The sequence below is a fragment of the Ambystoma mexicanum genome, chromosome 6p (assembly GCF_040938575.1).
Source record: "Ambystoma mexicanum isolate Mex_15411 chromosome 6p, UKY_AmexF1_1, whole genome shotgun sequence".
NCBI classification, from domain to species: Eukaryota; Metazoa; Chordata; class Amphibia; order Caudata; family Ambystomatidae; genus Ambystoma; species Ambystoma mexicanum.
This window is the reverse complement of record NC_090935.1, coordinates 145,636,937-145,662,118: the sequence shown is the minus strand read 5'-3', so window position 1 is coordinate 145,662,118 and position 25,182 is coordinate 145,636,937. Positions and strand designations below refer to the sequence as shown.

The window sequence follows — 25,182 nt, the reverse complement described above, 5'->3', positions numbered from 1 at the left end:
TTCAATGTCTCAAAATAAAAGAAAATATATAAGATGGGATTAATGCAGCATTAGTCCCGACTGATAAAAGATACAGCCTAATTCAACTAAAGAGTATGGTTCAATGATGTACTTTTGTATACAAATATGTATTTTCCGTTTCTTGCTAAGTTCAGTGAAAGATGGGTCTTTAGGACAGCCGGTAGGATTCTCCATAATGTGGGAGTTCCCCACAAATAGGCTTCACTCTAAAGAAGGAAGTTGACTAGTTATAAATCCTTTTTACTACTCAACAGTCATCTCAAAGTCCTTGAAATAAGTCTACATAGACAATGAATGCACATTTAAATAGCAAAACAAAAGAGGTGATGGCTGGATTCTTAACCTTTGGCATTGCTGTGGGCAACCCTCCAGACCATGTTTTTCAATTATTAAAAGTGAAAACTTTTCTGTTGGCCAAGAAACGTTGGACAACCAAATTGTCACATCTAATAACGACTCGAAGAAACTCTTTCGAGAATCTTAGGGACATGGAGAAACCTACAGCGCAGTTTCACCAATTCATTCCATCAGTGGAAAAATGTGAAGAAGACCTGCAGGCCTTCCCCGATAAGATCACAGCAGCTCATGCTCATACTAAGAGCAATCCAGGCAACATCGATCACGCAGCTTCGCCGATGGTCATGGAGGAAGCACGCCAGCGGGGCAAACCTATCTCTCTTTTATTCCTTTAAACCCACTTCTAAAGAAGTATGGGCTGCAGTCCTTAAACAAATTAGACCTACTGCTTACGGTGGTGAGGTTCTCCCATCCAAAATAATCTTCGAAAATAGCGAGCTCTGCGCCCCTTTTCTGGTTCGCTTCGCCAAGGCTACCTTCAGGGATAAACGAGTACCTGATTTACTAAATAATTTGTCAGTTACCCCCCTGATAAAGAAACCTGGGATGGATCACAAAGTTTATACCAACTTTAGGCCTATTACCAATGTGCCCTTTTTGCTCAAAATAATTTACAAAATGGCTACTTTACAATTACATCAACACTTGTAAGAATCAGGATCCCTTCATTCGAAGCAATCTGACTTCAGGTCCTTTCACAGCACGGAAAGCCCCCTGTTGGATTTGCAAACAGAAATAATTAAAATGATGGATAAAAGCAATGCTGATGTTAGATTTATCAGCAGTCTTCGACTCGACCTTGTAGACCATGAGGAACTCCTGGACAGGCTGAAAAGTACTGGAACTTGCTCCAGGGAAGCAGTTACCTGGATCAAGTCCTTCCTCTACAACCAGATTTCCAGAATTTTATGGGGAGACGCTTGTTCTAAATCAGAGCTGCTGGAATGTGGTGTGCCACAAGGCGCATGTCTTTCTCCGTCCCGTTTCAATATATATTGTCGCCCGCTGTGGGATCTGTTGGTCAAATTAGGAGTGTGTTTTACCAACTAAACTCACAACACTCAGCTCATTATGAAGTTAAGTGGAGATTACGAAAAAGACACCAAGAGGATTTCCTTAATCTACGTATCAATTCAAAATTGGATGACGACAAACGCGATGTGTCTTAATGCACCAAAAACAGAGTTCTTGATCTTCGGCTCATCCCAAGCACGCTGTAAGCTTGATGGCCAGTACTCTGGCTTCATTATTGACAAGCACTTCATTAATACAGCGCCAAGGTTAAGACTTTGGGGGCTGTTTTGGAACCTTCCTTGAGTTTGGATGCTCATATTAACAACGTCATTAGTAAAACTCAATACCATCTGAAATTACTACGGCTGGTACCATATGTCTCGGAATCAAATTGCACCACATTGGTCCGAGTTCTGATTATGCCTAGGATCGATTACTGCAGTGCGCTGCTAGCTGGCGCCAGTAAGGGCAGTTTTGGGGAAATTGAAGATTTTGCAAAATGATGCAGTGCGTATCGTGAAAAGTACATCTAGACATTAACCCATCTCTGTTCATAGGAGGAATTTACATTGTTCATAAATGCCTCTATGGACAAGTACCCTTGTACTTAAAAGATTCTATCACTGCAACACCTTTCAAGAACTACCAGGTCCAGTGATGCGATATGCCTGATCTGCACTAGGAGCCAAAGGGCCAGAGGTAATGGCAGATCATTTCCAATACAGGCAGCCCTGGCTTGGAACCAGCTCCCTAAGGACTTAGGTGCTGACAGTATTTTAACAACCTGTAGGAAAAGACTGAAAACGGCTCTGTTTGAATAAGCCGTTCCACCGTTTCGTGTTTCTCTTTTATTTCTGCTCTCCCAGACCCTTCTCGTCCTGTGACCTGATGCCTGCACTATAAATAAATAAAAAGTTGGGTTTTTTTAACGTTTTTAAATACTGGGGCCATAGAGTGATCTCGTCACATCTCCACCACTGGATCAGCGGCTCGGATACGGATGCCCTTTATTGGTAAGAAAAATGGTTTGGAGGAACCTTCCAGAGAAGGCTATCCCATATTACATTCAACATAAAAGGTAAACCCTCATGTTTGAACCGCATTTCATGAATCCTCAAACGGTCATGTGATCCGATGTGGTGACTTACGGGAAATGCTAGCGCGGGCTGACCATCAGTGTTGCGGCCTCTGAAGCTGGTACAGTTGGACGATACTTTACTGAGGTTCATACTCCACACGACCGGGAATTAGGCCGAATCCTTGTGATACTCCTTGCAAACATTTTGTATTTGAGCGGTTTATTTTCTAAAAAAAATATATTCATATAATGCAGAGGAAATACTGCAAGAATGCAAACAATCAATTAAGCCTGTGAACACTTACAGGTATTGTACATCCACACACAACAAAAACAGTCTCTTCCTGTTAATCTGTTTAGGGTGTAACAGACAAAAGCAATGAGGTCTGGTCATAAATGTTTTAATAATACAATAAACTTCGAGCAACTTGGTTGTGTTGTTTGGCCACAAATATTATGATGCCAAGGGCTCGCTGTCCCGACTACCTCGAGGATGCACTATTGTGTTCTCGCATGAAAAGGTCAAGGCGTCCCCAATAACCACAATGGTAAATTGGTTACACACATGCAAAATAGATTTTACTGCATAGATCTAATCCAAAACGTACTGATATGTGCATCAAATTCTCAAATTCGAGGCTAGCCTTCTGGGCCGACTGTGAGTAGTACGGAATTAGAAAAAGTCTTGTTTACCACATGTAACATTTGCAGCAATTGTTTTGAAACAGGTCAGTTGTTCAGAGCATTTCACTTAAAAAAAGAAATACAACAACCTACAGATAGGAAAGAAACACAACAGTTGTAATTCTTCAGTTATGTGGTTATCTGTATATGCTGAAATGGTGAAGATATTGCCGGAGTGTTTAATTAGACCGTAAATATTAAAATATTATGGCTTTTTGCCTTCTAAATTCAGCAGATATCAAGGCATAAATTAGTTTTCAAAAATTGATTAGCAGAGCTTGCTAATTAAAATGTTTTTGATTAGCAAACACACCAATTTCATTACCAATTTTGTACTACTATGGTTAATGTCACTGGATGTTATTTGTACCCAAGACATGAAATGAGCAACAATACCGCAGTTTTGCTTACAGCTGAAATAAGACATTTGTGAGGAGTCAGGCCGTGCAAATTCTTTAATCTTCAGCTAGACCTTCAGGTCGTGTAACTTAGTTTACCTATTCAACCTAAGAGAAATGCACTCGACCCATAGCAACGGAGGGCAACAAATGTATAATGTGATTTCTGTAAAATGGTGCATGTCACTACAAACCCACTTTGTTTGGCACACTGCTGCCACCCAAAGTCCAGCCATGCGCAGTGAAACATATTTGACATTTACTGCAAACAAAGTAGATGTTAAATAAAAGTTTCAAACATCTCTTGTAAATGCTACTCGCCCGTCGGAAAATCTACTCGACTGAGTGGGCGAAACTACTTTGCAAGCCATAGATGAGTGTCTGTAAAATGTAAAAGGTTAGCTGCATGAATGGACACAAATAAATAGATTTGATAAAATAAGGCTCTGAAAACAGTTTGGCCAGCTGTCTCCTGCAGGTGGTTATATATATATAACAATCATAAAGCAAATCGAGCTTTGGAGGCTAACTACAGTGTTTGGTATTGCAGTAGATCTTTAGATCTACAGACTGGATGGATCTATTGATCACTACTTTGCGCACGCATTTAGTTTGCTTTGACTATGTATTATGTAAGAGGAAAGAAAGAGACTAAGCAGAGTGGATTGCATAGCAGGCAGAGAACTGGCTAAACTAGGTGGAATATTGTAGTTAGAGGTTGTCGCACTTTCAGGATCCCTGGATTAAAGCAACATTAATAGAATGTCAAGAAGTATGGGTTTGATCATGGTTTGAACACCAGTTGCAAGATGTATGCAACCTGCAGGTTACAGAACTAGGCTTGCCATCAAAAGCTTTTGATCATGTTAAAATATACATTTTCAAACATTCACTAGTCAACCTGATGCAACTTCCCTAACAAAATGAAATATAGTTGACACTATGAAATTCAGATACACTAACCTAAACTTTACTGTAAAGCATGGATCGTTGCAAGGTTTTACAGTCTCAATACTGCAATTATGTATTATTTAACAACTTACATTTTAGGAATGGAATTGCACGACTGTCTTTTTAAAAGATATAAAGTTGACACATACTTGTCTTTGCCAGACAGGATATAAAAAGCTTAATAAAAAAATCATCCCCATTACTTCTGGTTTGCAATAATTTGAATAAAGAATTCTTGCACTCCTACACATGCATTTGGCACTTAAGAGTAGATGAGGATACTCAACTGTACTTTCCCTCCATTAGCACTTGAAGTGAACAGAGATAAGAGGGCGAGGAGAGCACCGACGGCAAGAGAGGCATGCAGGGTAAGCTGTGCTTTCATTGAAGAGGGTAACCTAAATAGCTAACTTTGCTACACAAGTGTTCAGTTAATTAGCAAAGCTACAGAATTGCATAGCAAATTGCTATGCGACACTGCTTATTTTATGCCTTGGATATATTTGTGCAAAGAACTAACTTATCATAATGGTACCCGATATCACAAGTGACTAAATGCGGTTACATTTGAAGGAAGACAATGTAATCTTCTAAATCAGCTTAAGCTCGGTTCCCGGGCCTACCCCAAAGTATGGCACAAGGGCGTGCCTGAAGGGATGCCTGAAAGTGTAGATATGTGCTTGATTGTCGGCATCGTAGAATGACAGGCGGCCCTCTTTGAAATCCAGGAATATTCCAATCCTCTTAGGGTTCACACTCAGAGTCAAAGAGGTCGGCGGGCGAGTGAGAGCCTGGTAGCTCAGTCCATTCTTCCTGCTCTTTTCCATGGCCCATATTCCCTGCGCAGGTGAGGGTGTGCTGGGTAAATGCTTGATCTGTGTCAACCGTCTAGCAGCACCGATACGCCAGTTTCCTCCCACAGACCAGCCATGCCCTCCGGTCACCGCCACCTCCCAGTAATGTCTCCCAGAGTTGAATACGTAACACCCCAAGACACAAAGAGTGGAAGGGAATCCTTGTAGTACTGGGTTAGTGCCTCCTTGTGTGATGCTTCTTCCATCCGCAGACACAATGAGATGAGGGGCTGCTTGAGCTGGATCCATTGTTGTAAAGACTGAAAAGAGAAACAGAATTAAAAAATCAACATGGGTAGAACAGAGAGAATGTTAAATGTGAACTAACGGAAAGATGAAAAAAAAAAATTCAAATCAGATGATTTCAATGCATTGATATTCGTCGTTTCCAGAGATTTTTAGCACTAAAACATCTGAACCTCAGAGTATTTCAAATATATATTTAAGGAGGCAATGCTGCTCAGATACAATGTCATTTTCAAAAGGTCACACAGTATGCAAAGTAAGGGCAGGAGAATGTATATATAACCTGTTGCCCACTGAGCCCAATGACCTCCAAGAAATATGTGAAACTTGCACCAGACTCTGTGCTTGAGCTGACTGGGAAGCTCGGAGCACGAGCTTCTCGGTTGCCATTGAAAGGGAAAGAGAGTTAACGAGCTCCCTTTGTCATTTCCACGACAGCCATCATTTTTGGTAAGCTTTTTTCAAATTTTGCAAATGGCTTTGCACTCCTTGTGCAAACCGGTTACCCCAAATGCAATCACCTTTGCAACCAATCGCTTATTGCTATGACAATGTTGTTTGTGGGCTCCACTGTCTGGTAATGATGCTGCAACCCTCGCTTAAGGCTTTTACTTCACTCAGGCCTGTTTAATGATAATGATGTGTTATGTATATAGCACCTTAATCCAAAGCACTTTACAGAGCACATATTTACATAAAATATCACCCAACCGAAATTGGTACTCATTTATCGACCTCGGAAGGATGAAAGGCTGAGTTGGCCTTGCCGGGATTCGAACCTGCGAACTGCAGATCATGTTCAGATCGCAGCAGCGAGCGCTCAACCCGCTGAGCTATCTTACTCGGACGGTTGTGAGATTACCAGTCGATACAGCCTACCATGGGTGAACATTCAGAATATAGACTGATCCTTTGAAGACATTTCAGTGGCAACGCTTCCATTGAGTAGACTACCTTTATATTCATTATCACTATGGTACAGCTGTCTCGCTCAGAAGGTTCCCATGCCTGTGTAATCCCCCCCCCCCCATCTCCCTGGCACTTTAATAAACCATCTCATGTAAACAAGTTTCAGTCAAATTCAATTATGTTTAACCTACACCCTCTCTGTGTTACCTATGTACTACTCTCTCTGCATCTTTTAACTCACAGCACCACCTATGAAAAAGCACATCTTCCATTCTCAAAAGTAGGTTCCTTGGAGAGCAGCGATAGTGCTACGCAAGGAACAAGTTATTTACCTGTAACTGTTGTTCTCCAGCATGGGTCTGGCATGGATTCACATGCTCATGAATATATTCCCCGTCGTCAGGCCGGGAATCCTCGGTATAGAAAAAAAATCAGTATCAGTTTTGTTTCTGATCTGTCTTTCTCCGTAGTAACCAATCACTGGTCTCTGGGTCCTACTGCCCCCAGCCAATGACTGCCCTCTCCCTAAGCCCTGCCCCTGGCAGCCATCCTCAGATTTGGTAGCACGTGAAGTGGCAGTATGACCAAGTGAAGAGCCGCAGAGGGGTAGGCGGGAGGCTTCGCATGTGAATCCATGCCAGACCCATGCTGGAGAACAACAGTTACAGGTAAGCAACTTGTTCCTTCTCCAGCATGGGGTCTGGCATGGATTCACATGCTCATGAATGACAATGCATTACTTACCGTAAAAGCATTTCTGATGGTTGTATCTGCTTAGATTCACATGCTGTGCATAGGTCCGACATCCAGTGGTCACTGCGGAGTATTGCATTTTGTTTTTCGTAGTCGAAAAGGGGACGTCGACAAGGCGTGTCTGTAACACTATCCCTATAGTGACGTGCGTTGTACCCACAATCCCTCACGCGTCGAGGTCCCTCTGTTTGTATTTTTCTGCCCTGAGGGAGCCTTCTAGACGTGAGTGAGTACAGAAAAGAGAGAAATATAGGAAAGGATGTCTATGTTCCTTCCATCAGAGCGGGGAGGAAGGGCGGGCGCATGTGAATCTAAGCAGATACAACCATCAGAAATGCTTTTACGGTAAGTAATGCATTGTCTTCTGATGTTTGTTAATCTGCTTAGAATCACATGCTGTGCATAGACTAGCGAGCAGTACCCGGAGTTGGCGGTGGGTTATGAGAAGGAACAGTAGAGAAAAGATGTCTTAATACTGCCTGTCCCACCTGGGAGTCAGATCTAGAGTGTGCATCTAGACAGTAGTGTTTTGTAAAGGTGTGCACAGAACTCCAGGTAGCCGCTTTGCAGATGGACTCAAGGGGAACATTTGCAATGAATGCTATGGAAGCCCCAGTGCCTCGAGTGGAATGTGCTCTTGGCTTGAAGGGTAGTTCTCTCTTAGCAAGAGTGTAACAGAGAGTGATGCATTGTACAATCCATCTAGATATAGTGGACTTAGAAACTGCATCTCCTTCTCTTCCTGCTGCCACCGAGACAAAGAACTGATTAGTCTTTCTCAGTGTTCTGGTTCTTTCCATGTAGAACATGACAGCTCTGCGTACATCTAGTGTATGCAGACTTTTTTCTCCCAAGCTGGAAGGGTTTTGAAAGAATGTTGGTAGTTCTATAGACTGGTTTACATGAAATTTCGAGATGAATTTTGGTGCAAACCTTGGGTGTGTGCGTAGAACCACCTTATCCTTGTGAACTGTTACGAAGGGGTCTAGTACAGAAAGAGCGTGTAGTTCACTTACTCTTCTAATGGAGGTGATAGCTATTAGGAAAGCAGTCTTAAGAGTGAGGTATTTAAGAGTTGCCTTGTGCATGGGTTCGAAAGGAGTGCCCATGAGTCTAGAAAGTACCACGTTTAAGTCCCATCCGGGAGCTGGGTTAGCTATCGGAGGGTGTATTCTCTTTACCCCCTCCATGAAGGCCTTGATAACTGGTATCTTCCACCACGACACTTTAAGTTGGGAAGTGGTGTATGCAGAAAGTGCCGCTAGGTGGACTTTAATGGAATTAAACACTAGACCTGAATCCAGTAAATGGGTCAAGTACAGAATAATGTTAGTGGCAGAGCAGTCAACCGGGTTGATGTTCTTACCTCTACACCAGATGACAAATCTTTTCCACTTGCTGGAATAGCAGTGGCGAGTATTAGATTTTCTGGCTTCCCTGAGGATGTCCATACATCTCTGTGGGAGATGTAAATGTCCAAATTCTATGATCTCAGGAGCCAGGCTGCTAAGTTCATGGTCTGAGGGCATGGATGCAGAGTCCTGCCCTTGTCTTGTGACAGCATGTTGTACGGGCAGGGAAGTTTCATTGGGGGAGATAGGGACATCTCCATCAAGTGAGCGAACCATGGCTGCCGGGCCCACATTGTGGCCACTAGTATCATGGTAACCTGCTCCTGGTGCATCTTGTGCACCACCTTGTTGAGGAGGGGAGTCGGGGGAAAGGCGTAAACAATTTTCCCTGACCATTGAATCGACAGACCGTTCCCCTTGGACTGGTTCTGGGGGTACCTGGAGGCGTAACTTTGGCATTGTGAGTTCTCCAGGGTTGCGAACAGGTCTATTTCCGGGAATCCCCATTGCGTGAAGACGTCTAAGACGATGTCTTCGTGCAATTGCCATTCGTACTCTTTGGGCAGGGGGAAGTCTCTGCTGAGTTTGTCTGCTAGCAGATTGAGTTCCCCTGGTACATGTTGTGATAGTAGGAACATGTTGTGTTTGAGAGCCCACTTCCATATATTCTGGGATAGCTTGGACAGTCCTGGAATGTGAGTGCCCCCTTGCTTGTTGAGGTAGTACATGGCTGTGGTGCTGTCTGTGAGGACCATCACTGTCTTTCCTTGTAAGTGTTCCTGAAAGGCTTTCAGTGCTTTGAACACCGCTAGTAGTTCCAGCAGGTTTATATGCTTGGATGCTAAGCTCGTAGTCCACACTCCGTGAGCAGTCTGATGGGATAGGTGAGCCCCCCATCCTGTAAGGGATGCGTCTGTGGTTAGAGTGGCTTCCACTGCGGGTGTGGCAAAAGTTTTCCCCAATAACAGGTTTTCCTTTGTCCACCACCGTAGCGAGAGAACCAAGGCCTGCGAGACCACCACTAGATCGTCCCATTGTCCGCTGGCCTAACACCACTGGCTGTAAAGCCACTCTTGCATTGGGCGCATGCGCAGGCGCGCGTGAGGTACCAAATAAATACATGACGCCATCATCCCTAGCAAGCGCATTGCTTTGCGTACCGTCACCTCTCGACCTGCCACATAACTGGGGATCTGAAACAGCATGTTTTGGACCCTCTCGTTGGAGGGGAAGACGAGGCCGTCCTTTGTTCGAATTAGAGCCCCTAGGAATTGTTTGATTTGGCTGGGGTCTAAGCTGGACTTCTTTTCGTTGATGGAGAAGCCCAGTTGGGACAAAAGGTCTACGGTCTTTTGGGTATTGGAGAAGCATGTTTCGTAAGAATCCCCTGTTATGATCCAGTCGTCGAGGTAAGGGTATACCGGGATGGATAACCTGCGCAGGTGGGCCGCTGCCACTGCCAGTACTTTCGTGAATACCCTTGGTGCAGATGCTATCCCGAAGGGTAGTACTCTGAACTGGTAGTGTTTGTCCTCTATCTTGAACCTGAGGTATTTTCTGTGCGCTGGCAACATTAAAATATGAAAGTATGCATCTTTCATGTCTAGTGTTGTCATGTAATCCCCCTGTGATAACAGTGGGATTACTTCCTGCAAGGTTACCATACGAAACTTTTGGGGTTTGACAAACTTGTTCGCTGGGCGCAGATCTAATACAGGGCGCATGGTTAAATCCTTTTTGGGTACAAGGAAGTACACTGAATAAATACCTTCTGTGACCTGAGATAGGGGGACAGCCTCTATAGCTTCTTTTTTCAGTAGCTCTTCTACTTCTTGAAGAAGAATAGTGAGGTGTTCCGGTGTCATGCGTCGGTTCTGTGGGGGTCTGTATTTCGGGGAACCGTTGAATTCGATGCAGTATCCGTGGGCTATGGTGGATAATACCCAGCGGTCTGACGTTATTCCCTCCCATGCTGAAAGGAACGATGTTAGCCGGCCCCCGACCGGTGATGCATGGGAGGGGACCCGAATCTTCGGGTCATTTGTTGGTATTGGGCGTGGGGCCTTTGGGACTGGAGCCGCGACCTCTTCCTTTGCCACGACGTTGGCCTCTTTGACTGAACTGGGTGCTTTGGTTAGAGGGCCAGTTGGTGGCAGAGTAAAATTGCTGTTGGCTTTGCTGCTGGCGTTGGCCACAAAAGGAGCGTCTATTGCCATAGCTACGTCTGTTAGGTGGCCTAGAAATTTGGTCAAGAGTCTTGATGGTATCAAACTCTTTCTTCGCATGTTCTAGGGCTTCATCAACTGCTTTCCCAAACAGATGTGTTTGTTCTATGGGCTTATTTATCAGGGAAGCCTGGGTTTCCGGCTTAAATCCCAAATTGCGCAACCAGACATGGCGTTTGAGAAGTATTCCCTGAACCAGGGAACGGCCAGCCGTCTCTGCGGCATCTAAGGAGTTCTTTACGATGCCCTGGTTTACAAGAGTTCCCTCTGAGATTATAGCCAGCAGGCGCGAACGCAGGGGTTCTGGTGCGTCCTCTGCTTCGCTGCGCAGCTTGCTCCACTGTGCATCTGCGTAGCTAGCTAGTAGGGAATTGTTATTTGCAATCCTAGTTGAGAAGGCGGCAGAGGTCGTGATTCTCTTCCCAAGTGCATAGAGCTTCTTGCCCTCTTTGTCAGGTGGTGCCTCACTAGTGGATAGTGGTACCCCCGCTCTTTTTCTTGTATTAGTAACTACAAGGGAGTCCGGAATAGAATGTCCCCTAATGTACAAAGGGTCAGAGGACGAAGGGCTGAAGAGCTTTTCTATCCGAGGGTTTACCCCTCTGACTAAGGCCGGATTGGAAAGGGAAGGAGTTATTCTTCTCCTTATAGAAGCCAGGAGCGGAATAGATTGACTAACCGGGGCTTTTTCTTTAATAACTTTTTCTACAAAGTCTATGTCCGGAAGAGTCTCCCCTGTGTCTATTTCAAAATGTGCTGCTGCCTTGCGCAATAGTGCATTAAGTGAAGGTTGGTCATCTATGGGGGAGGTGTTTCCAATAGGTGAGTCCTTGGGAGGAGAAGGGTGAAAGACATCAGGGTCTGAGTGCACTGATGGGGATTGCCAAGGCTGCACTGATGGGGATTGCCAGGGCTGTGAGGTAGCTGTATCTTCTTCAAAAGCTCCTGCACTAGTGTAAGGGTCTTCTTCAAACCCCTCTTCCTCATGTACTTCCTCTCCACCCAAACATTCCTCATCTTCCTGGAGGTATTGCTCCTCTTCAGTGAGGTCATATGCGTCTGTAGAAGGGGGAAACAGCCTAGGAATCTTGACCCTAGGGTCATCCTGGGTCCATTCTCTTGGTCTTTTGGGTGTGGGTGGGTTTTGGCTACCCAAAAACCTTTCCATTTTTTCCATACAACAATGGAGTCTTTCAAGGGTCTCATGGGGAACCCCTGAATAGTCTAAAGGGGGGAAATCAGTGTTTTCACCTTCAAAACGCTTCGAACGCTCCCACAACGTCGACGAAAGGTTTCCGTCGCCCTCAGAAAAGCCCTCCGGTAGTTCAGAAGTGCCCTTAGATGAAGGGGGCAGTTCCTGGCTACTCGTGCTTTTTTGGCGTTTCTATATCTTTTGGTGCGGTATTCGACGTCTGTTTCGTCGTCCGCTTACGCTTGTCTTCGGAAAAAAGTCTCGCCAGGCTCTCGACAACGAGTTCGTCAGTAGAGGGTTCTGGAGTCGACGTTGCCTGCGTTACGCGTTGTTTCTCGATGGCCGCTCTATGGAGCGTTACGTCGGATGTTTTTGAGGTAGCGCCCGTGTTAGATGAAAGCCCAATCGCTGGTCGCGGCTGCGTTTGCGGGTGGGGCTTGAGACCCTTACGGTCTGAGGTAGACGCCGGAGTGCCCTGCGTCCCCTTCGGCGCTGATGGATCCTTCGTCCTCGACGAAGAAGAGCCGTGGGTTGTGTGCTTAGGCCTATGGGGTCTGTGTGCGTCCTTGTCGCCGGGGTGTTCATCCCCATAAGCAGGGCGTGAGCCGAGCCCGTTGGGGCCGGGGACGGACGTCGAGGAGCGCGAGCGCTCCTTCTGGGGGTTAATGACTTCCGTAACGGACGTCGAGTTATCACCCTCCTCGTCACTTTCTGTAACAGCGGCGGCGGGTGAGGAAACTGACTTCGACATAGCGTAGTCCGCCCACCTCTTAACTTTTCGTTCTTTAAGAGTTCTTGGTTTCAAGAGCTTACAGGCCGCGCAGCTGTCCTCTTTATGATCGAGGGGCAAGCAACGATTACAGAGCTTGTGTTTGTCCTTCCAAGTGTATTTGCCCCTACAGCGTGGGCAAAACTTAAAAGGTGTCCTCTCCATAGCTGAGGCAATAAAAACTGGTGATAACAACCCCAAGGGAAAGATAGGGGAGAAAGAAAGACATTCTCGACGAGAAGATAAAAGTTCGAATCCCCACTCTCCCTACTGTATGTTGGCCGGCGAGGCCTGGCCATGTGTTCGGCAGCGCCGAAGGATCTCCTCCGTCTCTTCCCCTCCGTCGAAAACTTGCTCGGCGGAGAAACAGCTTCACAGCTAACTTCGAGGGGAGGGATCTTTAACAATAAGTATAAATTAAGGACCGAGGTCCGTAGTAAGTGTTTTGCAATGTCTCTCTAAGAGCTCCGCGTAAGGCGACCATAAGCTGGGCGGAAAAAAACAATCTGAGGGACCTCGACGCGTGAGGGATTGTGGGTACAACGCACGTCACTATAGGGATAGTGTTACAGACACGCCTTGTCGACGTCCCCTTTTTGACTACGAAAAACAAAATGCAATACTCCGCAGTGACCACTGGATGTCGGACCTATGCACAGCATGTGATTCTAAGCAGATTAACAAACATCAGAAATAAGAATACATAGCAGTATACACATGCACAACCACGGGAGGTGGCAAAAGGCTCAATATCAAGCAATACAACAACTCAACATTAAGCAACTCTTACCTCCTCACCAGGCTCACCTTAGGCGAACAGGTTGCGCAGCACTGCCTGGCCGACTCTGGACTCCTCCCTGGAATCCCGGTCGACGCAGTAGAATCTCGTGAAGGTGTGCGTCGACCTCCACGTAGCAGCCCTGCAGATGTCGAGCAGGGGCACACCAGACAGGAACGCCGTAGTAGCAGCGATCGCTCTGGTCGAATGAGCCCCGGACGGCCTGGCAACAGTCGGTTTGCCAACCGGTGACAGTGCATGATGCAGCCGGAGAGCCATCTGGAAATGGAAGTCTACGAGAGAGCCTTCCCTTGATTCACAGGTCCAAAGTTCACAAACAGCTGTGATGTCTTCCGAAAAACTCTTCGTGCGGTCCACGTAGAACTTCAGCGCTCTAGCTACATCTAGCGAGTGCAGAGTCCTCTCAGCTGGCGACGAAGGCGACGGGAAGAAAACTGGCAACACCAAGGGCTCGTTGAGGTGGAAGTCCGACGGCACCTTGGGCATGAAGGAGGGGTGCGTCCTCAGCACCACCCTCGTGTCGTGAAAAGTCAAGTACGGAGGCTTGCAAGACAGGGCCTGGATCTCTCCCACTCGTCGTGCAGAGGTGATGGCCACGAGGAATGTTGTCTTCCACGACAGAAACTTCAACGGCACTGAATGCATAGGCTCAAATGGGGCACTCATGAGCCTAGTTAGCACCACGTTGAGCTCCCACGCCGGGGCGGGGGCCTTCACCGGCGGGAATGATCGGAACAGTCCTTTCATAAATTCCTTCACCAGTCGATGAGACCACAAGGACGCCCGTCCTGTAGTTCTGGTGTAACGTGAGACGGCAGCCAGATGCACCTTGATGGAAGCGTGAGATAGGCCAGCCTTGGCCAAAGGCAGTAGGTACGGCAATACTTGAGGGGCCGTAATCCGCAGAGGGTTAATCTTCTGTGCACGGCACCAGACAGAGAACCTCTTCCATTTATGTCTGTAGCACTTGAGAGTTGAGGATGCCCTGGCCTTTGCAAGAACCTCTGCAGTCGGCCGGGATGTTGTATCCTCCAAACTCTAGTGCTGCAGGAGCCAGGCCTGCAAGTTCAGCGACCCTGGTTCGTGATGAAGAATGGCGCCTCCTTCTCTGGAGAGAAGATCCGCGTCCGCCGGCAGCTTGACTGGTGTGGACGCTGACAAGTCCAGAAGGTCCGGGAACCAGATCTGCCTCGGCCACGCCGGTGCAACGAGTATCATCCTGCACCGGGACCTCTTGAGCTGGTTGACAAGCCGGAGTAGCAACGGCAACGGCGGGAACGCATAAAGGAACAGGCCGTCCCAGGGAAACGAGAAAGCATCGCCCATGCTCCTCGGTTGGGGAAACCTGCTGGCGAACCTCCGGCATTTGGAGTTCACCGCCGTCGCGAAGAGATCGAACTGGGGTTCTCCCCATCGTCGGAAGAGTCGGTCAACTTGATCCTGGTGCAGTTCCCACTCATGGCACGAGCGCAGCTCTCTGCTGAGTGAGTCGGCGATGGTGTTTTTTATCCCTGCCAGATGAAAGGGTACCAGAAACATCCCTTGGGCGACGGCCCAATGCCACAGATCCTGGGCTTCCTGGGATAGGGCAGGGGATCTGGTTCCGGCCTGCTTCCGAATGTAAAACATCGTGGTGGTGTTGTCGGTGAAGATCCTCACCACCTTGCCCTTAAGGGACGGAAGGAAGGACCTGAGGGCCCAGAACACTGCACGGAGCTCTAAGATGTTGATGTGGAGTGTCTTCTCCTCTGGGAGCCAAAAGCCTCTCTCGTGGAGACCCCCGGTGTGCGCTCCCCAACCTTCCAGGGAGGCATCCGTCGTCACCGTCACCTGGTGGGCCGGGGCTAGGAAACCTGTTCCCGCCGTCAGATGAGAGCGGATACCCCACCATCGTATCGCATGATGGAACGCTTCGTTGAGCGGGATCCTGTCCTCGAAGCTGCCCGTCGGCTGGATCCAGTGGGCGTCGAGGAATTCTTGCAAGGGCCGCATCCGAAGTCTGCAGTGGCGCACCAGATAAATGCAGGAGGACATCATTCCGAGGAGGGACTTGATAGACCTCACTCTGGCCACGTCCGTGGCCAGCAGACGTTGCACCTTTCCCAGGATGGTCCTGATCCTTTCCTCCGACGGTGAGGCCAGCCGCGCCACTGTGTCGAGCTGTGCTCCCAGAAACAGGACGCTTGCGACGGGACCAGGTGGGATTTTGGAAAGTTGATGGAGAACCCCAGGTCCGTGAGCAGCTGGACGGTCTTCGCAGTGTGTTCCACGGCAAGCTCCCTTGTCCTTGCCCGTATGAGCCAGTCGTCCAGGTAGGGGAAGACGTGGATCCCCTGTAGGCGCAGCCGCGCCGCCACCGATGCTAGGCACTTGGTGAACACCCTGGGTGCCGATTTTAATCCGAACGGGAGGGCCGTAAACTGGTAGTGCCGCCCTTTGACCACAAACCTGAGGACCTTTCGGTGTCTCTTTAGAATAGGGATGTGGAAGTACGCATCCTCCAAATCCAACGACGACAGGAAATCGCCCTCCTCCAGCTGTCCCAGCACGTGCTGGAGAGTGACCATCCGGAACTTCTGTGCCTTGATGTATTTGTTCAGTCGTTGCAGGTCCAGGATGGGACGCCATCCTCCTGTCTTCTTCTTTACGAGGAAGTACCTTGAGTAAACTCCAGAGCCCCAAAGCCTCTTTGGAACGAGCTCGAAGGCACCTTTTCTGAGCATCGCCCTTACTTCCAACAGCAGTTCAGGGACGTGATTTTCCTTCCTGGCCACGGGAGGAATGCGGGGGCACTTCTTCTGGAACTCGAGGATGTGCCCCAGGGCCAGGGCGTCCAGCACCCAACGGTCGGTGGAGATGGACTCCCACACTCCGACGAACTTCGTCAGCCGGCCTCCCACCGGGGTGCTTCGGCGGGGGCCCGACACGACGGTCGGTTCAATCTTGCTTGGAGGCCGCTTTGCCTCCTTGATCACCTTGGCGACGACGGCGGGATCCACCTGACTTGCCACGTCCCCTGTAGGCCTCCTGCGACGAAGATCTTGCCGCTTGACAGTACGTAGAGGAGCTGCTGCCGGCTCCCTTGGAGGCACCCTGTCTGCCTCCGGAGCTCCGAAAGGACGGCCGTCGCTGTTGGAGCACACCCAGTGCACGGGCCGTCTCCGTGTCCGTCTTGATCGCCTGAAGGGACTCATCAACCGCCTTGCCAAAAAGGTTGTTCCCATCGAAGGGCATGTCCAAAACCTTGGTCTGTACGTCCTGGCAGAAATCCGTCGCCTTGAGCCATCCTCGTTGTCTCAGGCAAACGCCGTTGCCCAACTGACGGAAACCGGTGTCGGCGATGTCCATAGCCACCGTAATGGCGTGGTCGGAGGCAATCTCACCTTCCTGTAAGATTTCCAGGGCCTCAGCCCTCTTGGCGTCCGGGAGGAAGTCCAACAGAGGGGCGATCTTGAACCACAACTCCCTGTCGTAGCGGGCTACGATGGCCAGGGCGTTGGCCGCCTTGATGGTCGTCGCTGCAGATGAGATGACCCGTCGTCGTCCCATCGCATCCAGCTTCCTACCCTCACCGTCCGGCAGGGAGGTTGAAGTCGAGGCCGATGCCCCTCCCGCTTTCTTTTTGGCCGCCGCTGAAACGGCCGAATACGGGGTAGGTTGCGCCCTAAGGCACAAGGGGGCAGCGTCGGGGACCCGGTACTTCTTCTCGTACCGGTCCCTCTTTGCAGGTGCCGTGGCAGGGTTCTTGAGGAGGGCGAGCCCCTCATCCCAGATGTCATCAAGAAGCAGTACGGCGAGGACCGTCTTCCTTTTAGCCTCACGCCATTGGTAAAGGAACCCTTCCTTCTTCTTTTCTTCGGGGCAGAGCTGGAAGAGCTCGGATGCCCTGGAAATCATGGCATGGAAGGATTCAATCTCGTCGGGCAGGGACACCCGGGCAGGGGGCGACGGGGGACACGTCCCGTCGTCGCCTCCGTCGTCATCCGTACCCGTCGTAGTCGTGTCCATGCCTGTATCATCCCCGTGGGTAGTAGACCGGGGGGGAAGGCAGAGAAGGCTGCAGAGGCGGGAGAGGAGGCCTAGGATGCGTCCTCCTCCTCTTAAGTGGTGGACTCTCCGAAGGTCCTGGCTCCGGTTCCCCCGTCGGGTCTGGCTCAGGTACCTCCGTCGGGGGAAGGGGCAACCTAGTCCTTATCTCCGAGCATAAGGACTGAATGGCTGACAAAATGGCCGCCGAGGTGTCCTGCGGCGCCGGAAACGACGGGAGCGAGGGCTCTTGAGGAGCCTTGTCTGCGACACTGTCGCTCTCGTCGTCGCCCTCGTCTGGATCCCTCCCGATGGGCTGGGCCTCTTCCACGACTTGGATGAGCTCCTCTTCAGAGGTCGTGTCCGTATCCACGATGGCCACCAGCCCCTCCCCCACCCTTTCCAACGAGGACTTTGTGGGGGTCTTCTCGATGGGCCTGAAAGACGACTCCCTCCGCGGTGGCAGGGAGACTCTGGTTCCTGAGGCCACCTCCACTGGTGTAGCCTCCACAGGCTGAGCCAGGGCCGCGACGACATCCTCAATCGAGGTCCTAGCAGGGTGAATTAAGGCCAACGTCACCTTCTGTACGCCTGGGGCCTTCACCTTGCGGGGAGGGTCTGAGCCTCGCTCCCCCTCTGCCGGAATCTTCGAGATCGACCGGGGCCTCTCCAGAAGCTTCGCCGGGTTCTCGGACTTCCTCTTACCCGAGCCAGAGCGTTGGCTCGTGGTTGATGGCGCCGGGGAGGATGCGCCCTGCCTGGCAGCCAAGGAGCCCGACCGTTCGGCACTCCCGGTGCCCGCGGACTCGCGGTGCTTAGCCTTTTGTTGGGCCCCCGTCGCCGGGGCACCCTCACAGGACTTAGAAGACCGATCGGACTTCTTTTTCTTCTTCTCGCCTGGCGGGCTCTTACCTTCCAGCCAGTTGGCGAGACGGAGGTGGCGATCCCTCATGGTCCGCTCCGACATGTTCCCAAAAAACGCACAGTCCTTTTCCTTGTGCGTCTTGTCCTCATGTAGACAGTAGAGGCATAACGAATGCTCGTCCTCCTTGAAAACGTTCTGAAGCTGGCATCCAGGGCAGGTCCTGAACAGCTTCCCGGGCGTCGAGCTTCCTTTCTCCTGGGCCATGACCGGGGTAGGCCTCGGAACTTCTGGAATCCTCCAAAAGCGTAACTCGATGAAATCTTCACCCTTGAGGGGCGTAGAAACTCCGAAACGGATCCCCGTTGATCGGATGAAGACACGGTGGAGCTTGAGGCTCTATTTAACCGAAAAATGAGAAAATCTCCTGAAAAAAGCGCGAAAACGCAGCAAAAGCTCGAGAGCTACAGCACGAGGACTCCCAACACTTGAGTGTGCGGTAAAAATCTGAGGATGGCTGCCAGGGGCGGGGCTTAGGGAGAGGGCAGTCATTGGCTGGGGGCAGTATGACCCAGAGACCAGTGATTGGTTACTACTGAGAAAGACAGATCAGAAACGAAACTGATACTGATTTTTTTCTATACCGAGGATTCCCGGCCTGACGACGGGGAATATATTCATGAGCATGTGAATCCATGCCAGACCCCATGCTGGAGAAAGATCATCCTCATTTCTCTCAAGTGATTCCTCCAAGAAAAGGGGGACGCAGTAGCAATGTGGGCATTAGCTCAGCATGTTGGAGACCTGACATTATCAGTGATGGAGGACTCTAAATTAAAACGTATTAAAGAAAAGGAGGACCTGCAACCATGCCAGATTTCATCACTATAGTATTTATCTGATTTCACACGGGTCAAGATATTGGCCCTCATTCCGAGTGTGGTGGTAGTCATGGCGCTATTTGCGCCATGACTGCCACCAATAACAGTACCGTGTCCGGATTGGTGCAATGGGGACTTACCGGTCTAGTCCGAGCTTGGCGGGACCGGTAAGTCCTCATTCACCAAACCATTCCCCATTGAGCCCCCATGGGGCTCAATGGGAATGGGGAGGGCACAAATAACGGGCTCGCGAATGTCAAGCCCGTTATTTGCGCCCTGGTCCCTTAACAGGTCTTGTCCAAAACGCCAGAACAGACCAGGCGTTAAAGGAGGGACCCGCTAAGGGACCTTGTAGTAGAGCGGTAAGGGATTACTGGCACTGGTCTCCTCACCGGTGCCCGGTATCCCTTACCGCAAACCTCGGAATGAGGGCCATTGTCTTACCTTTGTTAATCCCTCATACAGTAAAGATGCAAAATATGAGTGTCAAGTGGCTTGATCCGATTTGTGCTCTTTTAGTAGAGCTTAAATACAAAGAATTTGCAGATATAACTAGAGTGAGCAGCCCTAATTTACTTTCAATCAATGGCAATTCAGAATGTTATAAATGTACTTGCTACGGTCACCATGAATCAGGGTTTTTCGGCAGTGCAAAGTCACTCTGACCCATGCACAAAATTCCATGAACCAGCCCACTTATATCTGATAGTGTCCAAATATTACATAGTGATCCTGCACAGAGCAGATTATATAGAGATTTGAAAGAACCACTTCTTGAATGAAGGATACAAAATAATTAAATATAATCCTTGGAATGCACTACCAGCAAGTACTAAGCAAACAATCGTTCATTGGGTCGGAGAAGGTCTCATAGGTAAACGTAGATGCTAAACAACTTCTTCTCATTTGTTTACCTAAAATACATATAAGTTTTGATCAATTACCATCAGCGAGATCCATTGTCAATGGGATAGGTCCAAAACTAGAACCAATGTCAGAATGTATTGACGAATTAATAAATCATAGGGCATGAAACTGTGTTAATTTGTAAGAGATCGAATGCATATTTTCAAGTAACAAGAGTATATTGTATGGAACCAAAACTTTTGGTTACTTGCGCTGGATGTTGTTTCCTTACATACGTCAATTAACCACTCTTAGGCATAAGAGGTGACAGACATACAAATTGGCGGCTTCATTCTTTTTTGAAAATAGAATGTTAACAGATTTATTAAATACAATAACCTGTTTGCATTTACAAATAAAACCTTTAAAACATATTAAAAGTATTGCAATGTGCTCCAAATGTTCACCAACAGTGGCAAATCTTTGGCAGAACCCCATATCTGCACCTATATTAGTAATCTAACAATATAATATAAGACCAGATGTATGTATGTCCTTGTATGTTTGTCTGAAGCAGTAGCTTCACCTGTTGTCACTGCTAGAGGGAGCTGTTGCCTTAGGATACGCATAGACAATGCCAATTCGCATAGCTTCAACTGTTGTCATCGCTAGAGGGAGCTGTTGCCTTAGGATACACAGAGACAATGCCAATTTGCATAGCTTCAACTGTTGTCATCGCTAGAGGGAGCTGTTGCCTTAGGATACACAGGAGACAATGCTAATTTGCATAGCTTCAACTGTTGACACACTAAAGGGAGCTGTTGCCTTAGGATACACAGAGACAATGCTAATTTGCATAGCTTCAACTGTTGTCACCGCTAGAGGGAGCTGTTGCCTTAGGATATGTTGTGATCCTACTGCGTCAATGAAAACTGCACTTTGACCTGTGTATAAGGGCTCAATGGTCAAGAATTATTGATGACATTTTGATGATTTGCTGAGGAAATGAAAAATAACTATTATCATTATTTGAACATTAAAATATAAGTATACATGGTATCAAATAAAACAGGTCTTGCGATCAACATTCAGTGACTCTTAGATTTCAATATACAGATTGCAAGCAATCAGACTGTTGCTAGCTCACTGAAGTAACATGTGTGCTCTGCTTTTCTGTCTCTTGAATACTAGAATCATGACTGCGAGGAAATGTATATCCCTGTGCACGACTTACACACTGGAAGCAAGCGTGACAGATGACATCACATCAGCGTTAGACTCTACAAGAAGTCTTAACTAGAAGACGTGCAATGGTGCGCAGACCTGCGAGTACACCCCGGTTATTATTTTTTGTTCACCACAAATGGGGTGCAATAAGTGTGATTAGACATGGCCACAAGGAGAGTGGCATTGATGCTGTCTAGGATATTAGTGACATCTTGGTGCTTGCTTTTGTGTCTCCCTGATATTAGGATCAGGAGCACTAGAAAGCTGATGCTCCAAAGTTCCCATGATCGACCGTGGCAAATATTAATAGGCTGGCGAGTTATTTAATTGGAAGATCCAGTCACAAGCAGCACGTTGTACAGAGCAGTGAGTACAATCCTTTCTACCCCATAATTAGGAGGTTGTGACCTGGTCACTGTGGCATACATTTGGAATATAGGGGACTGCCAATTCATCCGCTGGTTTCCCCTTTTTCAGGCTCAGTTCAGAAGGCATTGAACCGGCTGAGTTTTTGGGACAACGCCCAGCGTTTTTGTACTACCTCCAAGATTAACATTGGAGGTGAGTACAATTTAGTGTAATTATGAAGAAAGTTACACGCACACATTTATTGTGTTTGTTTACATAATTGAGGATGGCAGTGAATTAGCTTGATGGTAATAGGTTTTAATTGTTCTATTTATTAGATGATGTCTCTCACTCAATAATCAAGGCATAGTTTGCATATAGCTTCCGTCCTGATGAAGGTTGGGTCAACATAGGGCTATAGATCAAAGCCCAACATATCTGACCGAAACACGTGTCGACTTAAACATCATCTGTGGTCTGCACACATAGACACATCTATAACGGAAAGGGGTGTTACAAACACTTTGTAAATAATTTGTGGTAGATGGTTATATGTATTATGAAACCATGAGTTAATATGGAGAAATAGTATTTGTGTATGAATGGCTCAGTGCGTGTGAGCGATGGGGGAATTGAAATGGAGCATTAAATTGAACATATGATTGAGAACAACCTACTTTGTTTTTTGTACCACAAAATGTCTGCTGAAAAGTTGAATAAAATTGTCGTGAGAAATAGTGAGTAAGTAGTGTGTTGCCATCCTCGATCTAAAAGTCAATTTTGTTATATGACATGCATTACTTACCGTAAAAGCATTTCTGATGATTGTATCGGTTTAGATTCACATGCTGTGCATATAGTCCGACATCCAGTGGTAACCGCATCTTGTCTTTCGAGAAATGAAAGGGGACGTCGACATGAGCGTGCCTGTAACACTATCCCTACGTGACGTGTAGTTTACCCAAAATCCCTCACGCGTCTACATCCCTCCGCTTGTATTTCTTCTGCTATGAGGGAGCCTATAACTATCGTGAGTGAGTACAGAAAACAGAGAAAGTAGTAAGAAGTCTATGTTCCTTCTATCCGAGCGGGGAGGAAGGGTGGGCGCATGTGAATCTAAGCAGATACAACCATCAGAAATGCTTTTACGGTAAGTAATGCATGTCTTCTGATGCCTGTTAATCTGCTTAGAATCACATGATGTGCATAGACTAGCGAGCAGTACCCTGAGTTGGAGGTGGGTTGTGAAAAGGAACAGTAGTGAAAAGATGTCTTAGTAGTGCTTGTCCCACTTGAGAATCAGACCTAGAATGAGTGTCCAGGCAATAGTGTTTTATAAAGTTGTGTACAGAACTCCAGGTTGCTGCTTTGCAAATGGGCACTAAGGGAACATTTGCAATGAATGCTATGGAAGCCCCAGTGCCTCAAGTAGAATGCGCTCTAGGCTTGAAGGGCAGTTCTCTCTTAGCAAGAGTGTAACAGAGTGTGATGCATTTGACAATCCACCTTGAGATTGCTGATTTAGAGACAGGATCCCCTTCTCTACCAGCTGCCACTGAAACGAAAAATTTGATTTGTTTTTTTCTCAGTGGTTTAGTCCTGTCCAGGTAAAACATGACTGCCCTAGGGACATCTAGTGTGTGTAGGCTTCTTTCGGCCATGTTAGTAGGGTTCTGGAAGAAGGTAGGCAGTTCTATTGATTGGTTCACATGAAAACCTGGAGATAAATCTAGGGTGAGTGCGCAGAACCACCTTATCCTTGTGAACTGTAATGAAAGGTCTAGAACTGAGAGGGCCTGTAGTTCACTAACCCTTCTGATAGAAGTGAGAGCCAGTTGGAAGGCTGGCTTATAGGTAAGATCTTTGAGACTTGCTTTATGCATACGTTCAAATGGGGACCCCATAAGTCTGGTTAATGGGGACCCCATAAGTCTGGTTAATACCACATTCACGCCCCATCCGGGAGCTGGATTAGAAATGGGGGGATGAATCCTCTTGACACCTTCCATGAAAGCCTTAATAACTGGTATCTTCCACCACAACACCTTCTGTTGAGACGTGGTGTGGGCTGAGAGAGCAGCTAAGTGAACCTTAAGGGAATTAAAAACTAGCCCTGAGTCAACCAAGTGAGTCAGGTACAATATAATGGGCGTGGGAGAGCAGTCAATGGGATTGACGCCTTTGGAATTGCACCAGATAATGAAGCGCTTCCATTTGCTGGAATAGCAATATCTGGTGTTAGGTTTCCTCGCTTCCCTAAGTATGTAAGTATGTCCATGCATCTCTGAGGGAGTTGCAGGTGTCCAAACTCTATGGGCCTCATTACGACCCAGGCGGTACCGTTATTAGCACCAAAGTCCCTTTGCGGGTCCCTACTTTAACGGCTGGAAAAACCAGCCTTTAAGGTCGGGTCCCGCAAAGGGACCTCGTAATCAGGCGTTAAGGGTTTAAACGGCGCCGACACCTTTTACTGCGCCGTTAAACCCTTAACGCCAGGGTCGTAATGAGGCCCCTAGAGTCCAGTAAAAGAGCTGGGGTCTCTAAGGTAGAAGGGAATTAACACAGAAATGGGAATTCTGCCCAACACCCCCAAAGTGATCCAGGAGTAGGAGTTGGGATGTGAGCAGAAACCTACACACCTTTGAGTGGACAGAAAAATAGAAAGGGCGCAAACATTCACTCCAAACGCATAGATGCAGGAAATATGCTACTATTCTGCCCATCAAGTTTCTGCAAGTGATTTTAAAAATAACAAAACAGATGAATAATGTGATGTTTTGGAAAGAACAAAATGCATGCATAATGGGATAAATATGTGCTTCTTCATGTGTACATCATACTTCCCAAAAGGTGCAAAGCAAGCTCTCTTTTCTGACCCCTCTAGAATCACAATAGAAAGCAGTGCTTAACACACTGTGCTACTTCAACACGAGCAACAGTGAAATGATTATAAAATGATTAAATTGCACAAAGAAGAGTTCTTTAACTGCAAATGTTTGTAAAAAGAAGTTGAACTATTAGGTGTCAGAAATTAAAGCATTGGAACTAAATTAACAGTGTCTCACTTTAAAATCTGCAGAAATTGTGCAGAAATCTTTGAAAACGTTTACTGAGAAAATAAATGCAGACCCAAGAAGCATAATGATAAATATAATTACCTTTGTAGTTCTTCCGCTTCTCTTCCGGTTTGCGAAAATTGAAATTTTCACACCTAGATAAATAGACAAAGACTTGTTAATGTAGATTACCTAAATAATTGAAGCCTAACTTTTCAGCAATAAAATGGGGTTAGTAAAATGAATAATCCCACCAACTTGAATACTATTTTGTTATTTTTGCATATGATGGGTTTGTGAATTGAATGAGTGATGCACACACTGGAATTGCCTA

At 47.4% G+C, this 25,182-nt stretch overlaps 1 long non-coding RNA gene across 1 annotated transcript; it reads right to left on the bottom strand.

Annotated features, from left to right (window-relative positions):
- Positions 1-2,855: 2,855 nt before the first annotated feature.
- On the bottom strand, positions 2,856-25,182 carry LOC138511283 (uncharacterized). The gene is made up of 2 exons (XR_011280598.1): positions 24,951-25,182; positions 2,856-5,617 (listed from the first exon to the last, which is right to left on the bottom strand). It is a non-coding gene; the product is annotated as an uncharacterized lncRNA (long non-coding RNA).